A 22325-nucleotide genomic window follows, 5' to 3' on the forward strand; every position below is an offset into this window, starting at 1 on the left:
AGTGACCTTTAACATGTGTCTTTGAGAGCCTGTGGAGCTTCTACAGAGAACGCTCCCAGTGTCCATCTGGCGGTACAGTGCTCAGCTCCTGGCCCCAGTGTGTAGAGAAAGAGGGGGTCTCTGTGCTAGAAGCGAGTGCTGCTGAGACTCAGACAAGGTCTGTGAATGCGGGAATCTGGATTCCAGCTCAGAGACAAGTGGAGAACAAGGGGTCCTTAGTCTCTGAGTCTTTATAGGACGATAGGAATTGGGCATAGACTGAGAGAAAAATGATGATCAGGAAGGTAACTTGCATCTTGTCTTCCTTAGCGTGTGTGTGTGTGTTAGTCATTTAATCGTGTCTGACTCTTTGCCATCCTATGGACTGTAGACTGCCCATGCTCCTCTGTCCATGGGATTCTCCAGGCAAGAATACTGGAGTGGATTGCTATTCTCTTCTCCACTTCCTTAGATTACAGGGATCTCACCCAGCTTCCTGCTATTTCTCATATTGGCCACTAGAGGGTGCGGTGCAGGACATTGTCTCCTGGAGCAACACTTCCTTCCGCCTCCTCTTAAGTGTCAGTAGCGGAACTGGGCTGGGCGGCCCCAGGGTCCTGGTGTCTCTGAGGCAGAGGGGATGTCTTTGAGCTGCAGAGAGGCTACTTCATGCTGCAGACTTGAGATGTCTGTAGGCTGAGGTCTGATTTCTGGTGTCTGGTGGGATCTAACCTGGGTATTGGTTGAGGCATGTCCTGGGTCCCAGCTGGGTGCCTCTATGTGACCCTCAGAGTGGCCTTCAGAGGCCTGTGTTAAGAACCGTGTCCCCTCCCAGTCTCTCCCCACTCAGTGGGCTTGGTCTTGTAATTTTCAGAGGAAGTTGAATGGTCTGTTTTTGTGCCCAGGACTCCTGTCTTCCCAGTCTTCCTCCCCACAACAAGCATAATAATGGCATTAAGAAATTTGTCTTCCTCTTTATTGTCATTTATGCATTTTTAGAAAGAAGCAAAACATGTTCCTAAATATCATCTCATTTGATCTTCACCAAATCACTCTTTACTAGCTTCATTTTAGTTATGAGCAAACAGGCTCAGATATATTAGGTATAATCACAAGGACTCTCAACTCTAAGTGTTGAGCTACTTATAATTGAATACCTCTGACCTCAAAAGCTTGGAATGATCTTCTCAAGTGACTCAGTGGTAAAGAACTGCCTGTCAATGCAGGAGACATGGGTTCAATCCCTGATCCAGGAAGATCCTACATTCCTCGGAGCAACTAAGCCCGTGTGCCACAACTACTGAGCCTGTGCTATGGAGCCCAGGAGCTGCAAGTGCTGAGCCCATGTGCTGTAATTACTGAGGCCTGTGTGCCTAGAGCCTGTGTTCCACAACAAGAGAGGCCCCCACAGTGAGAAGCCCTAGCGCTGCAACTAGAGAGTAGCCCCCACTCGCAGCTAGTAGAGAAACGCCTAAGCAGCAATGAAGACCAGCACAGCCCTCTCTTCATCAAAGAAAAGAACAGAAACAAAAAACTCCGAATGTTTTGTTCTCCCATTCCTTCAGAATTGTCTGCAGTTTCTTTAAAATTTAGGCTAGCACAGAAAGTTCTTCATCTAATACCTCTATTAGCCTGTTGGCCTGCTCTCACCACTTCCTACCTTATACCTCCTGTTTCAGCTGCATTAAACTACTGACATTTCCTGACAGGTGGACTATGCTGTATCATTTTTTTCCGTGCCTGAGGGCATGCTACACTTTCGCTTTGCATTCTCTTTTCTTTCTACTGTAAAGTCATGCCCATTCTCTCATGATTAGCTAAGGTGTCACTAGGACCAGGAGGCCTTCTCTTAGTGACCACTGACATCCTTTCCCCAGACAATCCCCTGTCCCCAGGCTGGCCAGTCCAGTCTCATCTCAGCTTCTCTCATTTTTTCTCCTCAGCTTGTCTTTCTTTTTAAATTTATTCTTCTCAACATATATTTCTTTGGACGTAAACTCTTGGGGGAATGTATGATTTCTTTGAGAGCCAGTGCCCAGGGCAGTGCCCAGAAGAAGCATGAGGTCATGTGGAGGGAGGGATGCAATAAGCCTGTGGTGGACGCTGGGCCAGTGGGATGCTGGACACCACAGGGCCTTACATCCCAGGCAGTGAGGCTTTGCTCCAGTGGAGGAATGGGTGGGGTGGGAGCAAGGAGAGCCCAGGCTTTGTGTTAAACCAGTAGTAAGAATAAAACTCTGTGTATTATCTAGTTGTGGTCAATACTTTGGTTATGACATGGAAAGAGAAATGGACCATTTTTCTTTCCATCTCTACCCAGAAGCTACAAGAAAATCAGAGCGAGGTGCTGCAGTACATGTGGTAGGTGATGGAGTGTTGACACTGAGCCCAGAAGGACAGTAAGGTCTATGTCCACTGAGAGTTGTTTTTAAATTTTGCCTATTTATTTATTTTTGGTCTTTGTTGCTGAGTGAGGGTTTTCTCTAGTTGCAGCGAGTGGGGGCTACTGTCTAGTTGTGGAGCACCAGTTTCCCATCGCAGTGGCTCCTCCTGTTGTGAAGCGTGAGCTCTAGGGCATGGGGGCTTCAGCAGGTGTGGCACATGGCCTTAGTTGCCCCATGGCATGTAAAATCTTCCTGAACCAGGGACTAGACCTGTGTCCCCTGCATTGGTAGGCGGATTCTTAACCACTGGACCACCAGGGAAGTCCCACTAGGAGATTTTTTTAAATCGTGATAAAGTTTAGATAGCTTAAAAATCGCTATTTTATCACTTTAAGTAGCATCGTCTACACAGCGTTGTGCAGCTATCATCACGATTTCCCATGCTTTTTCATCACCTCAGACAGAAACTCTGTCCTCATCCACAATAACTTCATATTCCTCTCCTCCCCCAGTCCCTGGTAAATTCTGTTCTACTTTATGTCTCGATGACTTTTTAAAGTATCTCATATATATGGAATAATGCAGTATTTGGAGAAGGAAATGGCAATCCACTCCAGTATTCTTGCCTGGAGAATTCCATGGACAGAAGAGTCTGGCAAGCTATATGGTCCATGGGGTCACAAAGAATCGGACACGACTGAGTGACTAATACTTGCCTTTAATGTCTCATTTTACTTCATGTTTTCAAGGCTTATCCATGTAGCACTGTTAGAACCTCATTCCTTCTTAAAAATAATTTATTTATTTGCTTTTGATTGTGCTGGGTCTCCGTTGCTGCGCAGATTTTTATCTAGCTGTGGCAAGTGGGCCTGCTCTTCACTGCGGTGGCTTCTTTCATTGTGGAGCACAGGCTCTGGGTGTCTGGGCTTCAGTAGTTGTGGTACATGGGCCTAGTTGCTCTGTGCTATGTGGAGTCTTGATGCTTTTGAACTGTGGTGTTGGAGAAGACTCTTGAGGGTCCCTTGAACAGCAAGGAGATCAAACCAGTCAATCCCAGAGAAAATCATTGGAAAGACTGATACTGAAGCTGAAGCCCCAATACTTTGGCCACCTGATGCAAAGAGCTGACTCACTGGAAAAGACCTTGATGCTGGGAAAGATTGAAGGCAGGAGGAGAAGGGGGGCAACAGAGGATGACATGGTTGGATGGCATCATCAGCTCAATGGACCTGAGTCTGAGCAAACTCCGGGAGATAGTGAAGGACAGGAAAGCCTGGTGTGCTGCAGTCCATGGGGTCACAAAAATCGGACAGAACTTGGTGACTGAACAACAACAACATATGGAATCTTCCCAGACCAGGGATTGAACCTGTGTCCCCTATATTGGCGGGGGGATTCTTATCCACTGTACGGCCAGGGAAGTCCTCCTTCCTATCCATTGTATGTATACACCACAGCTTGTTTATCCACACATCTGTTGGTGGGTTCTTGTTGTGAATAATGCTGCAGTGAACACTGTGTACAAGCATGTCAGTTGCTGTTTTCAGTTGCCTTGGGTCTAAATCTAGGAGTGGAATTGCTGGGTTTCCATGTTTAAGTTGTTGAGGAATATCACTGGAAGTTTTGATAGCTTTATGCTCTGCCTCAGTCATGGGGCATGGTCTTCTGAACTCAGGGAAACTCTTGCACCAGTAGGGACACTCAGTGATAAGACTCAGTAGAGGAACCCTTTGGCCATGTTTCTGGTTTGCTGGATCATTTGGTTGTGGGCCTGAGATGGACCCCATGCTCTCAGAAAGGGGGTCTCTGGGCTCGTTCCCTCTGCAGATGGCCTGTATCACCTCCGCACTGAGAATGGTGTTATCTACCAGACCTTCTGTGATATGACCTCTGGGGGTGGTGGCTGGACCCTCGTGGCCAGCGTCCATGAGAACAACATGTGTGGGAAATGCACATTGGGTGATCATTGGTCCAGTCAGCAGGGCAACAGGGTTGACTACCCAGAGGGTGACAGAAACTAGGCCAACTACAACATGTTTGGGTCTGCAGAGGCAGCCACCAGCGATGACTACAAGGTGGGTGGCACTGAGTTTCCAGGTAGAGAGGATGGGGAGCAGGGTGAGGCTGGAACAGAGTATGTGGAAGGGAGGGTGGGAGACGGGGATGTGGAGGTGGGGCTGGAGAAGAAGAAAGACAGAAGTCCATGTCTTGAATCACAGCTTCCTCCCACCAGGGCTGTTTGGGTGGTGGGGCCTCATCGTCTGCTGGAGGAGGGTGGGTATCTGTCACTGCTGCCATCTGCTCCCCTGGAGCCCTGAGCTCTCAGCTCAAGTGAGGGCTGTGTGTGTGGGTCTTTGGCTGGTGGCACCTCCCAGGTCAGTAGGCCTGAGTGTGTGTCCCTCTGCAGAACCCTGGCTACTACGACATCCAGGCCCAGGACCTGGGCATCTGGCACGTGCCCAACAAATCCCCCCCTGCAGCACTGGAGGAACAGCTCCCTGCTGAGGTACCACACCAACACCGGCTTCTTCCGGAGCCTGGGGCATAATCTGTTTGGTTCTCTCAGGTACCTGGGGCTGCTGGCTGCGGGTGGTTTCCTGAGTGTAGAGACTGAGGAAGTGACTAAGGCTGGGGAAGTGGTCCTAGGGTCCGTGTTCCCCTGACCTAGATTCTCTGATGGCTCCTGTCCTGCTTCTCTCTGAAATTCTGAGCCAGGCAAGGGAAGAGACCTGCGAGAGAGAAGCATTCAGTGGAGGCTTGGGGTTGGGGAGAGAGAGAGCACGCCGAGGACGAGTAAGAGCATATATGGTGCCCTCGGCTGTTGGGAATGCAGAGCTGCTAAGTGACTGAATCCAGGAAAATGGAAAGATCTTACTTTGACTGGTCTTGAAATGGTATCAGTTACTGAGCAAGAACTGTTTCCCCTTTGCCCTCAAAGAATGGCAGAATGTATCAGAGAATGAAAGCTAGGGTCTCATGTAGTGACTTACTGGTACCTCCCTGTGAAATGTGGGGGAAATGTTCTGACAAGAGCCTGGCAATACCTGTGGTCTGGTTTTGTGATGCCCAGAAGCTGCATCCTTTTACTTGGCGATTGCAAGTCATTTTGCCCTTCTGAACTCATAATAGAAAAGGCATAAAATTCAGTTATGTTAGGTAACCTTTATTTTACTACAGCCTGATTCTCCTCTATGGGTATATGTGTATTGTCTCATTTAATCTACTCTTGACCTCTGAGCTTTTACCAGATCCATTTTATAGATGAGGAAGCTGAAGCACTGTGAGGTTCAGGAACCTCATCCCACATCCCAGGGTATACATGGGAGAGTCGTGGTTTGGAATGAAGAACTTTGGCTCCAGACTCCTTATTCCTCACCTTCAGTCCCTTGGTAACTTGTTAAGACCAGCCTGGAGTCATGTGCACAGAGCAGAATAACCAGCCCAATGGAGAGACAGGTTTATTTCTATTGTAATGGGTAATAGTTAATTTCAGTGAACCAGAAGTAGGCAGCATAATATCCTTCTTGGGGGCTAAGCCTTTGATATAAAATACAAAGCAGTCATAATTTATTGTTGAGAATCTGAGGCTTTAAAGGGGAACAAGAAAAGTGTGGACAGGGTCAGAGTGAGTAAACCTGCTAACATGGTCACTGCGCCTTCGTAGGTGTTTGGGGATATTCTTCCTGTACACGTGAGTTTCTCCTTTCAAGCCTCTGGCAGACCAGGGGCCCTCTTTGAGGACTGGCTCTTGGTCTCAGGGTGGGGAACAGTCCAAGTCTGAGGCCAGATGCACCACCATTGTCCACAGAGTGAATTGTTCCAAGTCAGGCTGGAGTACTGGGCACAGAATCTCTAAGGTGACCTAAACAGGCTGTTTCTAGCACATTTCTTAATACTGTTTTCTGCCTCTTGTTTTCACAGGAATTCACTGTGGATTTGTCTAGTGCATGTATTTAATAATGAGAGACTAGTCAGAGCCTTATGTGCTGGAGGCAGAGTCACCAGGTGTAATGTGGATCATGTGAATCCTTGAGGGGCTCACTGGGTGCTTCGGGGTGTCTGTGTGTGTGTGAGTATGGTATGACCATGGTGTGAATGTGTGTGGGAACGTGATTTCCTTTACTCCTTGCTGGGTCTCCGGGGCCAGGGCTATAGAATCCTCTGTCCAGGCACTGACATAGTGTACCTTTGAAGACTGAACTGGAAGGTTTGGGGCTTCAGAAGCACCACTGTTTTTGCTCAACCTTGGGATAAGCTGCTCAGTTGCCTGAGCTGGGTGAGGCTTGTGTGCAGGAGCATCCTGTGGAAAATTTTTGGAGCTGAGATTGCTTGAGAAACACAAGATGTTGTCATTTTTTGATCCGAGGTTTAGCTTTTCAGAGCAAAACTTGACCTCTTCGTTCCTGACCAGTGTCTGCACAGATTCTCACTGGATCGGGGGCTTACTGGAAGAATCCTGGACAGCCCTGGCCTCACTCAGGCCACCCTTCTTCTGACCGTGTGCTCTCTCTCTGGTTGTCAGTCACAATGTGCCCTGATGCCAAGAGCAGGTGGACTCAGCTCTCACCTGTGGCAGCCTTCGCGTCTGCCTAGGCCAGAGATCACTCAACTCCTGTTTTTCCTAGTCACTGTGGGATGTCTCATGGCCAGAGGCAGGATGAGCAGGGAGCCCTTGGGCTGCTCAGAGTCTGAGTTGTCAAGAGTAAGCGAGTTTACTTAGGACCCATCCCTCCACAAGTGTACAGTCTGAGACAAGGGTCCTTAGCTGCTGGCATGTGATGCTGAGATCCTGTCTCTTCTTCCTTCTCAGCTTGTCTCTCTCCCAGGCAAGATGAGGCAGCTCACCTGTCAGGGAGAAACTCAGGTCTGATGGGGCAGTGATGCATGTGTGGCATCCCCCATGAAGGATATTATGCTGCCAACTTCTGGTTCACTGAAATAAGCTATTACCCATTACAATAGAAATAAACTGGTATCTCCATTGGGCTGGTTATTCTGCTCTGTGCACATGACTCCAGGCTGGTCTTAACAAGTCACCAAGGGGCTGAAGTTGGGGAATAAAGAGTCTGGAGCCAAATGTGTGTGCATTCCTCCTCCCTGCGACAGCCTGTTCCCCATAGCTCCTTCCAACCATGGTCCAAAGCAGATGTGAAATTGTGTGCACATGTGCCTCCATGAGCTTTAACAAGCATGCAAGGAGCAGCTACACTCTGCTGGTATGGGAGACACAAAGATTGCACGTGCTTTGTTCAGTGTCTCGCAGGACAGACTTTCACACAAAAACAGAAGGATAATATGAAGGATCTTAGGTATAACAAAAATATCACTGAGGGGCTACATGACATCTAATTCTGCTGGAGTATAAGGGCTGGTGACCACAGCACTTCTGAGCTGAGTGCTGAGAGATGTATACGAGTTTATGGGGTAAAAGCTTCACAATGCTGAATTGGCAATGATTTCTTGGATATAATACTAAAGGAACAGGCAAAAAAAAAAAAGTAGACAAATTGCACTTCATGAAAATTAAAAAAAAATTATATGACTGTTAACAGAGCAAAAAAAGGCAGAATGGGAAAAATATTTGCAAATCTTATATTTGACATGAGATTAATGTCCAATATACAGAGAACTCCTAAATAACAGCAACAACAATAACAAACTCAGTTCAAAGATGGGCATAAGACTTGAACAGACATTTCTCTAAAGAAGATATAAAAATCTGATTAAGCACAAGAAAAGATTTCCTACACAACTAATCACTAGGAAAATGCTAATCAAAACTATAATGAGATATCATCTCATATCTTTAGGATGATCTTTATTAAAAAAGAAGAAAATAATAAATGATGAAAAGAATGTGGAGAAATTGAACCCTTATGCACCATTGGTGAGGACGTTAAATGGTATGGCCCCTATGGCCATAAGTCGCAGCGATTGCGCTCGCCAAACTCCTGAGCTACTTGGACCTGGGAAGGGCACAAAACGCAGGCCCAACCAAATCTACGCCTCTGAGGGCTTCCTGAGTGCTGAGCCTGAGCGGCTTAGGCCCGGGAGGTGCATGAAGCCTAGGGCTGCCCTCAGACGGTTCCCCGGCGGAGCAATGTAGAGCCTGAGTGGTGTGCACCGCCAGCAGGGGTAAGCCCAGCGTTGATGAGATACTGCAAGCACATGCCAGTAATATTTGTTTGCAGCATCCCTCCCTCCCCACAGCGCGACTGAACAGTGAGCCTTAAAAAAAATAAAAAAGTGTCCACCACCGCCCTCCCTGTGTCAAGATGGAAATCAGACACTGAACAGACCAGCAAACAGAGGAAGTTAAACAGAGGGAACCGCCTTGGAAGTGACCCCACACAGCCCACAACACCAGAGAAAGGGCCAGATATACCTTTACTACTTTTATGATCATTCTCTTTTTTTCTTTGAGTTGATGTGGTTGCGTGGTTGTTTTTTCTTCTTTTCTTTTTCTTCTTTTTTTTAAACTTTCTTAAATTTTTAAGTCCTCTATTTCTCTAATTATTATTTTTATAACCTATTATTACTTTTCAAAAAAAAGACCCTATTTTTAAAGCAAATGCTGTATATAGTCTTTTTGTGGCTGATGTTGTTTTTTTAAATAATTCTTGTGGCTTTTTTTTGTTTGTTTTTGTTTTCTTCTTCTTCTTCTTTTATTTAATATTGTATTTTTGAAAATCCAATCTCTACTCCAGATTTTTAATCTTTGCTTTTTGGTATTTGTTGTCAATTTTGTACATTTAAAAACCCAAACTTCACTACCCAATTTTACCTAGAGCAAGATTACTGGCTTGACCACTCTCTTCTCCTTTGGACTCTCCTTTTTCTCCACCAGGTGGCCTCTGTCTCCTCCCTCTCCCTTCTCTTCTCTACCCAACTCTGAATCTCTGTGTGTTCCAGACGGTGGAGAACACTCAGGGAACTGGTTACTGGCCAGATCTGTCTCTCTCCTTTTCATTTCCCTCTTTTATCCTCCTGGCCACCTCTGCCTACTTCCTCCCTCTCCTCTTCCCTGTATAACTCCGAGAACACTTCTGAGTGGTCCAGACTGTGGAGCGCACATAAGGAAGTGATTACTGGCTAGCTTGCTCTCTCCTCTTTTGATTCCACCTCATCTCATTCCAGTCACCTCTAACTACCCCCTCCCTCTTCTCTTCTCCATGTAACTCAGTGAACCTCTCTGGGTGTCCCTCAATGTGGAGAAACCTTTCATCTTTAACCTAGATGTTTATCATTGGTGCTGTATAGATGGAGAAGTCTTGAGGCTATTGTAAAAGTAAAACTGAAAACCATAAATAGGAGGCTTTGGTCCAAATCCTGAGAACATCAGAGAAATCCTGAATCCAGGGAACATTATTCGATAGGAGCTTATCGAACGCCTCCATACCTACACTGAAACCAAGCTCCACCCAAGGGCCAATAAGTTCCAGAGCAAGACATACCACACAAATTCTCCAGCAACACAGGAACATAGGCCTGAGCTTCAATATACAGGCAGCTCAAGGTTACTCCAAAACCACTGACATCTCATAACCCATTACTGGACACTTCATAGCACTCCAGAGAGAAGAAATCCAGCTCCACCCACCAGAACTCCAACACAAGCCTCCCTAACCAAGAAACCTTGACAAGCCACTGATACAACCCCATCCACAGTGAGGAAGCTCCCTAATAAAGAGAACTCCACAAATCCCCAGAATACAGAAAGGCCACCCCAAACACAGCAATATAACCAAGATGAAGAGATAGAGGAATACCCAGCAGGTAAAGGAACAGGAGAAATGCCCACCAAACCAAACAAAAGAGGAAGAGATAGGGAATCTACCTGAGAAAAAATTCCAAATATTGATAGTGAAAATGATCCAAAATCTTGAAATCAAAATGGAATCACAGATAAATAGCCTGGAGACAAGGATTGAGAAGATGCAAGAAAGGTTTAACAAGGACCTAGAAGAAATAAAAAAGAGTCAATATATAATGAATAATGCAATCAATGAGATCAGAAACACTCTGGAGGCAACAAATAGTAGAATAATGGAGGCAGAAGATAGGATTAGTGAAATAGAAGATAGAATGGTAGAAATAAATGAATCAGAGAGGAAAAAAGAAAAATGAATTAAAAGAAATGAGGACAATCTCAGAGACCTCCAGGACAATATGAAACGCTCCAACATTCGAATTATAGGAGTCCCAGAAGAAGAAGACAAAAAGAAAGACCATGAGAAAATCCTTGAGGAGATAATAGTTGAAAACTTCCCTAAAATGGGGAAGGAAATAATCACCCAAGTCCAAGAAACCCAGAGAGTTCCAAACAGGATAAACCCGAGGCAAAACACCCCAAGACATATATTAATCAAATTAACAAAGATCAAACACAAAGAACAAATATTAAAAGCAGCAGGGGAAAAACAATAAATAACACACAAGGCGATTCCCATAAGGATAACTGCAGATCTTTCAATAGAAACTCTTCAGGCCAAGAGGGAATGGCAAGACACACTTAAAGTGATGAAAGAAAATAACCTACAGCCCAGATTACTGTACCCAGCAAGGATCTCATTCAAATATGAAGGAGAAATCAAAAGCTTTACAGACAAGCAAAAGCTGAGAGAATTCAGCACCACCAAACCAGCTCTCTAACAAATGCTAAAGGATATTCTTTAGACAGGAAACACAAAAAGGGCATATAAACCCGAACTCAAAACAATAAAGCAAATGGCAACAGGATTATACTTATCAATATTACCTTAAACGTAAATGGGTTGAATGCCCCAACAAAAGGCAAAGACTGGCTGAATGGATACAAAAACAAGATCCCTATATATGCTGCCTACAAGGGACTCACCTCAAAACAAGGGACACATACAGACTGAAAGTGAAGAGCTGGAAAAGATACTCCACACAAAGAGAGACCAAAAGAAAGCAGGAGTAGCAATACTCATATCCGTTAAAATAGACTTTAAAACAAAGGCTGTGAAAAGAGAAAGGAAGGCCACTACATAATGATCAAAGGATCAATCCAAGAAGAAGATATAACAATTATAAATATATATGCACCCCACATAGGAGCACCACAATATGTAAGACAAATGCTAACAAATATGAAAGGGGAAACTAACAATAACACAATAATAGTGGGAGACTTTAATACCCCACTCACACCTATGGACAGATCAACTAAACAGAAAATTAACCAAGAAATGCAAACTTTAAATGATACAATAGACCAGTTAGGCCTAATTAATATCTATAGGACATTTCACCCCAAAACAATGAAGTTCACCTTTTTCTCAAGTGCTCACGGAACCTTTTCCAGGATAGATCACATCCTGGGCCATAAATCTAACCTTGATAAATTCAAAAAAATCGAAATCATTCCAAGCATCTTTTCTGACCATAATGCATTAAGATTAGATCTCAATTACAGGAGAAAAACTATTAAAAATTCCAACATATGGAGGCTGAACAACACGCTTCTGAATAACCAACAAATCACAGAAGAAATCAAAAAAGAAATCAAAATATGCATAGAAATGAATGAAAATGAAAACACAACAACCCAAAACCTGTGGGACACTATAAAGGCAGTGCTAAGAGGAAAGTTCATAGCAATACAGGCATACCTCAAGAAACAAGAAAAAAGTCAAATAAATAACCTAACTCTACACCTAAAGCAACTAGGAGAGGAAGAAATGGAGAACCCCAGAGTTAGTGTAAGGAAAGAAATCTTAACAATTAGGGCAGAAATAAATGCAAAAGAAACAAAAGAGACCATAGCAAAAATCAACAAAGCCAAAAGCTGGTTCTTTGAAAGGATAAATAAAATTGACAAACCATTAGCCAGACTTATCAAGAAACAAAGAAAGAAAAATCCAATCAATAAAATTAGAAATGAAAATGGAGAGATCACAACAGACAACACAGAAATACAAAGGATCATAAGAGACTACTATCAGCAATTTTATGCCAATAAAATGGACAACTTGGAAGAAATGGACAAATTCTTAGAAAAATACAACTTTCCAAAGCTGAACCAGGAAGAAATAGAAAATTTTAACAGACCCATCACAAGCATGGAGATTGAAACTGATCAGATCAGAAATCTTCCAGCAAACGAAAGCCCAGGTCCAGATGGCTTCACAGCTGAATTCTACCAGAAATTTAGAGAAGAGCTAACACCTATCCTACTCAAACGCTTCCAGAAAATTGCAGAGGAAGGTAAACTTCCAAACTCATTCTATGAGGCCACCATCACCCTAATACCAAAACCTGACAAAGATGCCACAAGAAAAGAAAACTACAGGCCAATATCACTGATGAACAGAGATGCAAAAATCCTTAACAAAATTCTAGCAATCAGAATAAAACAACACATTAAAAAGACCATACACCAAGTGGGCTTTATCCCAGGGATGCAAGGATTCTTCAATATACGCAAATCAATCAATGTAATTCACCACATTAATAAATTGAAAAATAAAAGCCATATGATTATCTCAATAGATGCAGAGAAGGCCTTTGACAAAATTCAACACCCATTTATGATAAAAACTCACCAGAAAGCAGGAATAGAAGGAACATACCTCAACATAATAAAAGCTATGGGTGACAAACCCACAGCAAACATTATCCTCAATGGTGAAAAATGGAAAGCATTTCCCCTGAAGTCAGGAACAAGACAAGGGTGCCCACTTTCATCACTACTATTCAGCATAGTTCTGGAAGTTTTGGCCACAGCAATCAGAGCAGAAAAAGAAAGGAAAGGAATCCAAATTGGAAAAGAAGAAGTAAAACTCTCACTGTTTGCAGATGACATGATCCGCTACATAGAAAATCCTAAAGACTCCACCAGAAAATTACTAGAGCTAATGAATGAATATAGTAAAGTTGCAGGATATAAAATCAACACTCAGAAATCCCTTGCATTCCTATACACTAATAATGAGAAAGTAGAAAAAGAAATTAAGGAAACAATTCCACTCACCATTGCAACGAAAAGAATAAAAAATACTTAGGAATATACCTACCTAAAGAAATGAAAGACCTATATATCAAAAACTATAAAACACTGATGAAAGAAATCAAAGAGGACACTAATAGATGGAGAAATATACCATGTTCATGGATCAGAAGAATCAATGTAGTGAAAATGAGTATACTACCCAAAGCAATCTACAGATTCAATGCAATCCGTATCAAGCTACCAGCGGTATTTTTCACAGAACTAGAACAAATAATTTCAAGATCTGTATGGAAATACAAAAAACCTCGAATAGCCTAAGCAATCTTGAGAAAGAAGAATGGAACTGGAGGAATCAACCTGCCTGACTTCAGGCTCTACTACAAAGCCACAGTCATTAAGACAGTATGGTACTGGCACAAAGACAGAAATATAGATCAATGGAACAAAATAGAAAGCCCAGAGATAAATCCACACACCTATGGACACCTTATCTTTGACAAAGGAGGCAAGAATATACAATGGAGTAAAGACAATCTCTAACAAGTGGTGCTGGGAAAACGGGTCTATCACTTGTAAAAGAATGAAACTAGATCACTTTCTAACACCACACACAAAAATAAACTCAAAATGGATTAAAGATCTAAATGAAAGACCAGAAACTATAAAACTCCGAGGAGAACATAGGCAAAACACTCTCCGACATAAATCACAGCAGGACCCTCTATGACCCACATCCCAGAATTTTGGAAATAAAAGCAAAAATAAACAAATGGGATCTAATTAAAATTAAAAGCTTCTGCACAACAAAGGAAACTATAAGTAAGGTGAAAAGACAGCCTTCAGAATGGGAGAAAACAATAGCAAATGAAGCAACTGACAAACAACTAATCTCAAAAATATACAAGCAACTTATGCAGCTCAACTCCAGAAAAATAAACGACCCAATCAAAAAATGGGCCAAAGAACTAAATAGACATTTCTCCAAAGAAGACATACGGATGGCTAACAAACACATGAAAAGATGCTCAACATCACTCATTATCAGAGAAATGCAAATCAAGACCACAATGAGGTACCATTTCACACCAGTCAGAATGGCTGCGATCCAAAAGACTACAAGCAATAAATGCTGGAGAGGATGTGGAGAAAAGGTAACCCTCTTACACTGTTGGTGGGAAGGCAAACTAGTACAGCCACTATGAAAAACAGTGTGGAGATTCCTTAAAAAATTGCAAATAGAACTGCCTTATGACCCAGCATTCCCACTGCTGGGCATACACACCGGGGAAACCAGAATTGAAAGAGACACATGTACCCCAATGTTCATCGCAGCACTGTTTATAATAGCCAGGACATGGAAACAACCTAGATGTCCATCAGCAGATGAATGGATAAGAAAGCTGTGGTACATATACACAATGGAGTATTACTCAGCCATTAAAAAGAATACATTTGAACCAGTTCTAATGAGATGGATGAAACTGGAGCCTATTATATAGAGTGAAGTAAGTCAGAAAGAAAATCACCAATACAGTATACTGACACATATATATGGAATTTAGAAAGATGGTAATGATGACCCTGTATGCGAGACAGCAAAAGAGACACAGATATATAGAACGGACTTTTGGACTGTGAGGGAAAGGGAGAGGGTGGGATGATTTGGGAGAATGGCATTGAAACATGTATACTATCATGTAGGAAACGAAGCGCCAGTCTATGTTCGATGCAGGATGCAGGGTGCTTGGGGCTGGTGCATGGGGATGATCCAGAGAGATGATATAGGGTGGGAGGTGGGAGGGGGATTCAGGATTGGGAGCTCATATACACCCGTGGCGGATTCATGTTAATGTATGGCAAAACCAATACAGTATTGTAAAGTAAAATAAAGTAGAAAAAAAAATGGTATGGCCCCTATGGAACAAAATATGGCAGTTCCTCAAAAAAAGTTTGTAGAATTACCATATGATATAGCAATTATACTTTTGGGTATATACCCCAAGGAATTGAAAGCAGGGTCTTGAAGACATATGTACGTCTTGTCCATAGAAGCATTCTGCATGGTAGCCAAAACAGAAACACAACCAAATGTCCACTGATAGATAAATGAATAAGCAAGAATGTGGTAAATACAGATAATGGAATATTACTCAACCTTTAAACGGAAGGAAATTCTGAAATGCTGCAACATAGATGAACCTTGGGGACATCGTGTGAAGTAATGTAAGCCAGTGAAGAAAGGAAAAAATTCTGTACAGTTTTGCTTAGGTACTTAAATGTATTTAAATCATAGAGACAGAAAGTAGAATGGCAGTTCCTGGGGACTGGAAGGAGGATGAAAATGGAGAGTTATTATTTAATACGTATAGAATTTCAGTGTTGCAAGACAAACAGTGCTGACTGTTGTATAGCAGTAAGAATGTAATTAATACCGCTGAAATACACTCTTAAAATGTTTCAGTTCAGTTCAGTTCAGTTGCTCAGTCGTGTCCGACTCTTTGCAACCCCATGAATCACAGCACGCCAGGCCTCCCTGTCCAACACCAACTCCTGGAGTTCATTCAGATTCACGTCCATCGAGTCAGTGATGCCATCCAGCCATCTCATCCTCTGTCATCCCCTTCTCCTCCTGCCCCCAATCCCTCCCAGCATCAAAGTCTTTTCCAATGAGTCAACTCTTCGCTGAGGTGGCCAAAGATGGTAAATTTTGTTATGTGTATTCCAACAGCTTTGGATTCCCATTTTTCAGAGTCCTTCCACTGTCTAGGAATGTGGAATTTTTCCAGAGCTGTGGTTCTCAAACTGTAGTGCATCAGTATAATCTAGAAGGTGCCTTAGAACATCCCAGGGTTGCTGATTCAGCAGATCTAGAGGAGGACCCAGGAGTTTGCTTTTGTAGCAAGTTCCAGGTGATTCTGATGCTGCTGGTCTTGGAACCACTTAGACTTTGAGAACAATTTCTTTTCTCTAGTGAGGATCCTGTATCAGATTGTTGGAGCTGCTGTAGAAAAACACCACAAACTGGGGGCTCAGACAGCAGACAGTGGCTGAGATGGTAAAGAAATTTGCCTGCAATGCAGGAGACCTGGGTTTGATCCCTGGGTCAGGAAGATCCCTTGGAAAAGGAAATGGAAGCCCACATCAGTATTCTTGCCTGGATAATTCCATGGATGGGAGCCTGGTGTGCTACAGTCCATGAGGTTTCAAAGAGTTGGACATGACTGAGTGACTAGTGTGTATATGTTGTTTCATAGTTCTGGAATCTGAAAGTCTGAGATCAAGATTTCAGAAGGGCTAGTTCCCCCTGACGGAGAAGGCAATGGCACCCCCACTCCAGTACTCTTGCCTGGAAAATTCCATGGATGGGGGAGCCTGGTAGGCTTCAGTCCATGGGGTCGCGAAGAGTCGGACACAACTGAGCGAATTCACTTTCACTTTTCACTTTCATGCATTGGAGAAGGAAATGGCAACCCACTCCAGTGTTCTTGCCTGGAGAATCCCGGGGATGGGGGAGCCTGGTGGGCTGCCGTCTATGGGGTTGCACAGAGTCGGACATTACTGAAGCGACTTAGCAGCAGCAGCAGCAGCAGCAGCAGTTCCTTCTGAAGGGTGTGAGGGAAAATCAGTTCTATGCCTCTCCCCTAACTTTTGGTTGTTTGCCACCAAACTTTGGCATCCCTTAACTTGTAGATGCATCACTGAGATTTCACCTCCAACTTCACAAGATGTACCTGTCTCTGTGTCCAAATTTTCTGTTTTCTTAAGGACATCAGTCATATTGGATTTGGGCTTACCTTAAAGACATATCTTAATGTGATTTTCTCCAAAGACTCTGTTTCTTAATAAGGTCCTATCCTGAGGTACTAGGGATTGGTACTTCAGCATCTTTTGGGGGGACACAATTCAACCCATAATAGTTCTCATATATATTAGTCTCCACATGGCTGAGCAATTCACTCAGCAACACATTAAGCCTTTTCACAGGAAATTTTGTTCTTTCCTTTTCCCCAATCCTGTCCTGGACTCAGCCATTTTTAAACTGTAAGATGCCTTTGTATTCCTTCATATGTTAGGCTTGGAACAGAGTTGGGTTCTGGTTCTGCTCTCTTGGAATCTTAGAGAAGGAATACTCTCTTCTTTGTATATTATTTCTATTCCTTTAGAATCAAGAAAAAACTGCAACCCATCACAGTGGACATGAGACAAAACTGTATGTATGGAAATCAGTAACTCTCCCTTTTATTTAAATAACAAGTTAAAAAACATAATGGAAGAAAATATTCCATTCATGATAACAATAAAAAAAGATATTAGGGGATAAATTTAACTAGTAATATGTGAGATCTAGATGACAAAACTATGAACATTGAGATATTTTAAGGAGAAAAGTGGTTCAGTCTTGGAATAACTAGGGTGAAAATACCAACAAAGCATACAGACAGATGTTATATGGAGCCAGCCTGTTGTGACAGTCTCCACAGTTAAAAGAGCCAAGCCTTCTGAAATTGTTTCTATTGATAACCCAGAGAACAAAAGAAGTAAGGAACGAAAAAGAACAACAAAAACAACCCCAAAACAATGAACAAAATGACAATAAATACATCAGTTCAGTTCAGTTCAGTCGCTCAGTTGTGCTGACTCTTTGCAACCCCATGGACTGCAGCATGCCAGGCCTCCCTGTCCATCATGAGCTCCTAGAATTTACTCAAAGTCATGTCCATTGAGTCAATGATGCCATCCAACCATCTCATCCTCTGCTGTTCCCTTCTCCTCCCACCCTCAACCTTTCCCAGCATCAAAGTCTTTTCCAAGATCAGTTCTTCGCATCAGGTGGCCAAAGTATTGGAGTTTCAGCTTCAGTATCAGTCCTTCCAATGAACATTTAGAACTGATTTTGTTTAGGATGGGCTGGTTGGATCTCCTTGCTGTCCAAGGGACTCTCAAGAGTCTTCTCCAACACCACAGTTCAAAAGCATCAATTCTTCAGCGCTCAGCTTTCTTTATAGTCCAACTCTCACATCCATACATGACTCCTGGGAAAATCATAGCTTTGACTATATGGACCTTTCTTGGCAAAGTAATGTCCCTGCTTTTTAATAAGCTGTCTAGGTTGGTCATAACTTTTCCTCCAAGGAGCAAGCATCTTTTGATTTCATGGCTGCAGTCAACATCTGCAGTGATTTAGGAGCCCCCCAAAAAAAGTCTGCCACTGTTTCCACTGTTTCCCCATCTATTTGCCATGAAGTGATGGGACTGGATGCCATGATCTTCGTTTTCTGAATGTTGAGTTTTAAGCCAACTTTTTCACTCTCCTTTTTAACTTTCATCAAGAGGCTCTTTAGTTCCTCTTCACTTTCTGCCATAAAGGTGGTGTCATCTGCATATCTGAGGTTATTGATTCCAGCAATCTTGATTCCAGCTTGTGCTTCTTCTAGCCCAGCGTTTCTCATGATGTACTCTGCATATAAGTGAAATAAGCAGGGTGACAATATACAGCCTTGCCATATTCCTTTTCCTATTTGGAACCAGTCTGTTGTTCCATGTCCAGTTCTAACTGTTGCTTCTTGACCTGCATACAGATTTCTCAGGAGGCAGGTCAGGTGGTCTGGTATTCCCATCTCTTTCAGAATTTTCCACAGTTTGTTGTGATCCACACAGTCAAAGACTTTGGCGCAGTTCATAAAGCAGAAGTAGGTGTTTTTCTGGAACTCTCTTGCTTTTTCAATGATCCAACAGATGTTGACAATTTGATCTCTGGTTCTTCTACCTTTTCTAAATCTAGCTTGAACATCTGGAAGTTCATGGTTCATGTACTTTTGAAGCCTGGCTGAGAGAATTTTGAGCATTACTTTGCTAACATGTGAGATGAGTACAATTGTGCAGTAGTTTGAGCATTCTTTGGCATTGCCTTTCTTTGGGATTGGAATGAAAACTGACCTTTTCCAGTCCTGTGGCCACTGCTGTGTTTTCCAAATTTTTTGGCATATTGAGTGCAGCACTTTCACAGCATCATCTTTTAGGATTTGAAACAGCTCAACTGCAATTCCAATACCTGCACTAGCTTTGTTTGTAGTGACGCTTACTAAGGCCCACTGGACTTCACATTCCAGAATGTCTGGCTCTAGGTGAGTGATCACACCATAGTGATTATCTGGGTCATGAAGATCTTTTTTGTATACTTCTTCTGTGTATTCTTGCCACTTCTTCTTAATATCTTCTGCTTCTGTTAGGTCCATACTATTTCTGTCCTTTATAGTGCCCATCTTCCATGAAATGTTCCCTTGGTACCTCTAGTTTTCTTGAAGAGATCTCTTGCCTTTCCCATTCTATTGTTTTCCTCTATTTCTTTGCATTGTTCACTTAAGAAAGCTTTCTTATCTCTCTTTGCTATTCTTTGGAACTTTGCATTCAAATGGGTATACCTTTCTTCTTCTCCTTTGCCTTTCACTTCTTTTCTTTTCATTGCTGTTTGTGAGATCTCCTCAGACAACCATTTTGCCTTTTTGCATTTCTTTTTCTTGGGGATGGTCTTGATCACTGCCTCCTGTATAATATCATGAACCTCTGTCCATAGTTCTTCAGGCATTCTATCAGATCTAACCCTTGAATCTATTTGTCACTTCCACTGTATAATCATAAGAGATTTGATTTAGGTCATACCTGAATGGTCTAGTGGTTTTCCCTACTTTCTTCAATTTAAGTCTGAATTTGGCAATAAGGAGTTCATGATGTGAGCCACAGTCATCTCCCAGTCTTGCTTTTGCTGACTGTATAGAGGTTCTCCATTTTTGGCTTCAAAGAATGTAATCAATCTGATTTCAGTATTGACCATCTGGTGATGTCCATGTGTAGAGTCCTCTTGTTTTATTGGAAGAGGGTGTTTGCTGTGACTGTGTTCTTTTGGCAAAACTCTGTTAGCCTTTGTCCTGCTTCATTCTGTATTCCAAGGCCAAATTTGTCCATTACTCCAAGTATTTCTTGACTTCCTACTTTTGCATTCCAGTCCCCTATAATGAAAAGGACATTTCTTTCATTTGTTAGTTCTAGAAGGCCTTGTAAGTCTTCATAGACCCATTCAACTTCAGCTTCTTCAGCATTACTAGTTGGGTCATAGACTTGGATTTCTGTGATATTGAATGCTTTGCTTTGGAAAGGAAAGAGATCATTCTGTCATTTTTGAAATTGCATCCAAGTACTGCATTTTGGAATCTCTTGTTGACTATGATGGTTACTCCATTTCTTCTAAGGGATTCTTGCCCACAGTAGTAGATACAGTGGTCATCTGAGTTAAATTCACCCATTCCAGTCCATTTTAGTTCACTGATTCCTAAAATGTTGGTGTTCACTCTTGCCATCTCTTGTTTGACCACTTCCAATTTGCCTTGATTCATGGACCTAACATTCCAGGTTCCTATGTGATATTGCTCTTTACAGCATCAGACTTTACTTCCATCACCAGTCATGTCCATAACTGGGTGTTGTTTTTGCTTTGGCTCCATCTCTTCACTCTTTCTGGAGTTAGTTCTCCACTGATCTCCAGTAGCATATTGGGCACCTATCGACCTGGGGAGTTAATCTTTCAGTGTCCTATATTTTTTCCTTTTCATATTGTTTATGGGGTTCTCAAGGCAAGAATACTGAAGTGGTTTGCCATTCCCTTCTCCAGTGGACCATGTTTTGTCAGAACTTTCCACCATGACCTGTCCATCTTGGGTGGCCCTACATACCTATCAATAATTACTTTACATGTTTAAATGGTCTAAATGGTCTAATTAAAAGACATAGAATGATGGCTGAATGGATACAAAAACAAGGCTCATGTGTATGCTGCCTACAAAAGAATCACTTCCGATCTAAAGGCACACCCAGACTGAAAGTGAGTGGATGGGGAAATGTATTCCATGCACATGGAAATCAAAAGAAAACTGGGGTAGCAGTACTTATGTCTAAGTATATTTTAAAACAAAGACTGTAACCAGAGACAAACCATTACCTAATGATCAAAGGATCAATCCAAGAAGATGTAACAGCTGTAAATATATACGCACCCAACATAGGAGCACCAAAATACATAAAACAGATATTAACAGATAAAGGGAGAAACTGACAGTCTCATTTTGTTGATTAAATTACTCTTAACAATCACACTCACATGCTGGCAATCATGAAAGTGAACGCCTCTCAGTCATCTTTCTGAGACCTCATGGGATTCTCCAGGCCAGGCTACTGAGGTGGGTAGCCTTTCCCTTCCCCAGGGATCTTCCTAACCCAGGGATCAAGCCCTGGTCTCCGCATTGCAAGCAGATTCTTTACCAGCTGAGCTGCAAAGGAAGCCCAAGAATACTGGAGTGGGTAGCCTATCCCTTCTGCAGCAGATCTTCCTGACCCAGGAATCAAACTGGGGTCTCCTGCATTGCAGGTGGATTCTTTAGCAAATCATGCCTAAATGATACAGTGTTTAATTTCTGTTTTCAGACTGTATAAATCATATCATATGTTGTCTTTGGGGAGCATACTTTTTTCCTAAGTTATATTGCTCTGATTCTTCTATGTTTTTGTACAGTTGTTCACTTATTTGTAATGTTATTGATGTTCCATTGTATGGATATGTGTATGTGCTTAGTCACTCAGTTGTGTCTGACTCTTTGTGACCACAAGGACAGTAGCCCACCAGGATCCTCTGTCCCTGGGATTCTCCAGGTGAGAATATTGGTGTGGGTTGCCATTCCCTTCTCCAGGGGATGTTCCCAACTCAGAGATTAAACTTGGGTCTTCTGCATTGCAGGTGAATTCTTTACCATCTGAGCCACCAGGGAAGCCCTTGTATGCATATGCCACAATTTATATTTCTACTGTCTCATTATTGAGCATTTGTTTCATTTTTCCGATTAAGAACAATGCTGCCAAGAACATTGTTGTATGTGTCTCTGGGTACATATGTGCTAAAATTCTCTTGAGGATATGACTAGAATTCAAATTTCTGTGTC

General features: G+C 42.6%; 1 pseudogene; it reads left to right on the forward strand.

Moving 5' to 3' along the window:
- The first annotated feature begins 269 nt into the window (after positions 1-269).
- Positions 270-5026, forward strand: LOC120855421 (annotated as a pseudogene).
- Positions 5027-22325: the final 17299 nt, after the last annotated feature.

This window comes from Oryx dammah, unplaced genomic scaffold, assembly GCF_014754425.2.
Source record: "Oryx dammah isolate SB20612 unplaced genomic scaffold, SCBI_Odam_1.1 HiC_scaffold_28, whole genome shotgun sequence".
NCBI classification, from domain to species: domain Eukaryota; kingdom Metazoa; phylum Chordata; class Mammalia; order Artiodactyla; family Bovidae; genus Oryx; species Oryx dammah.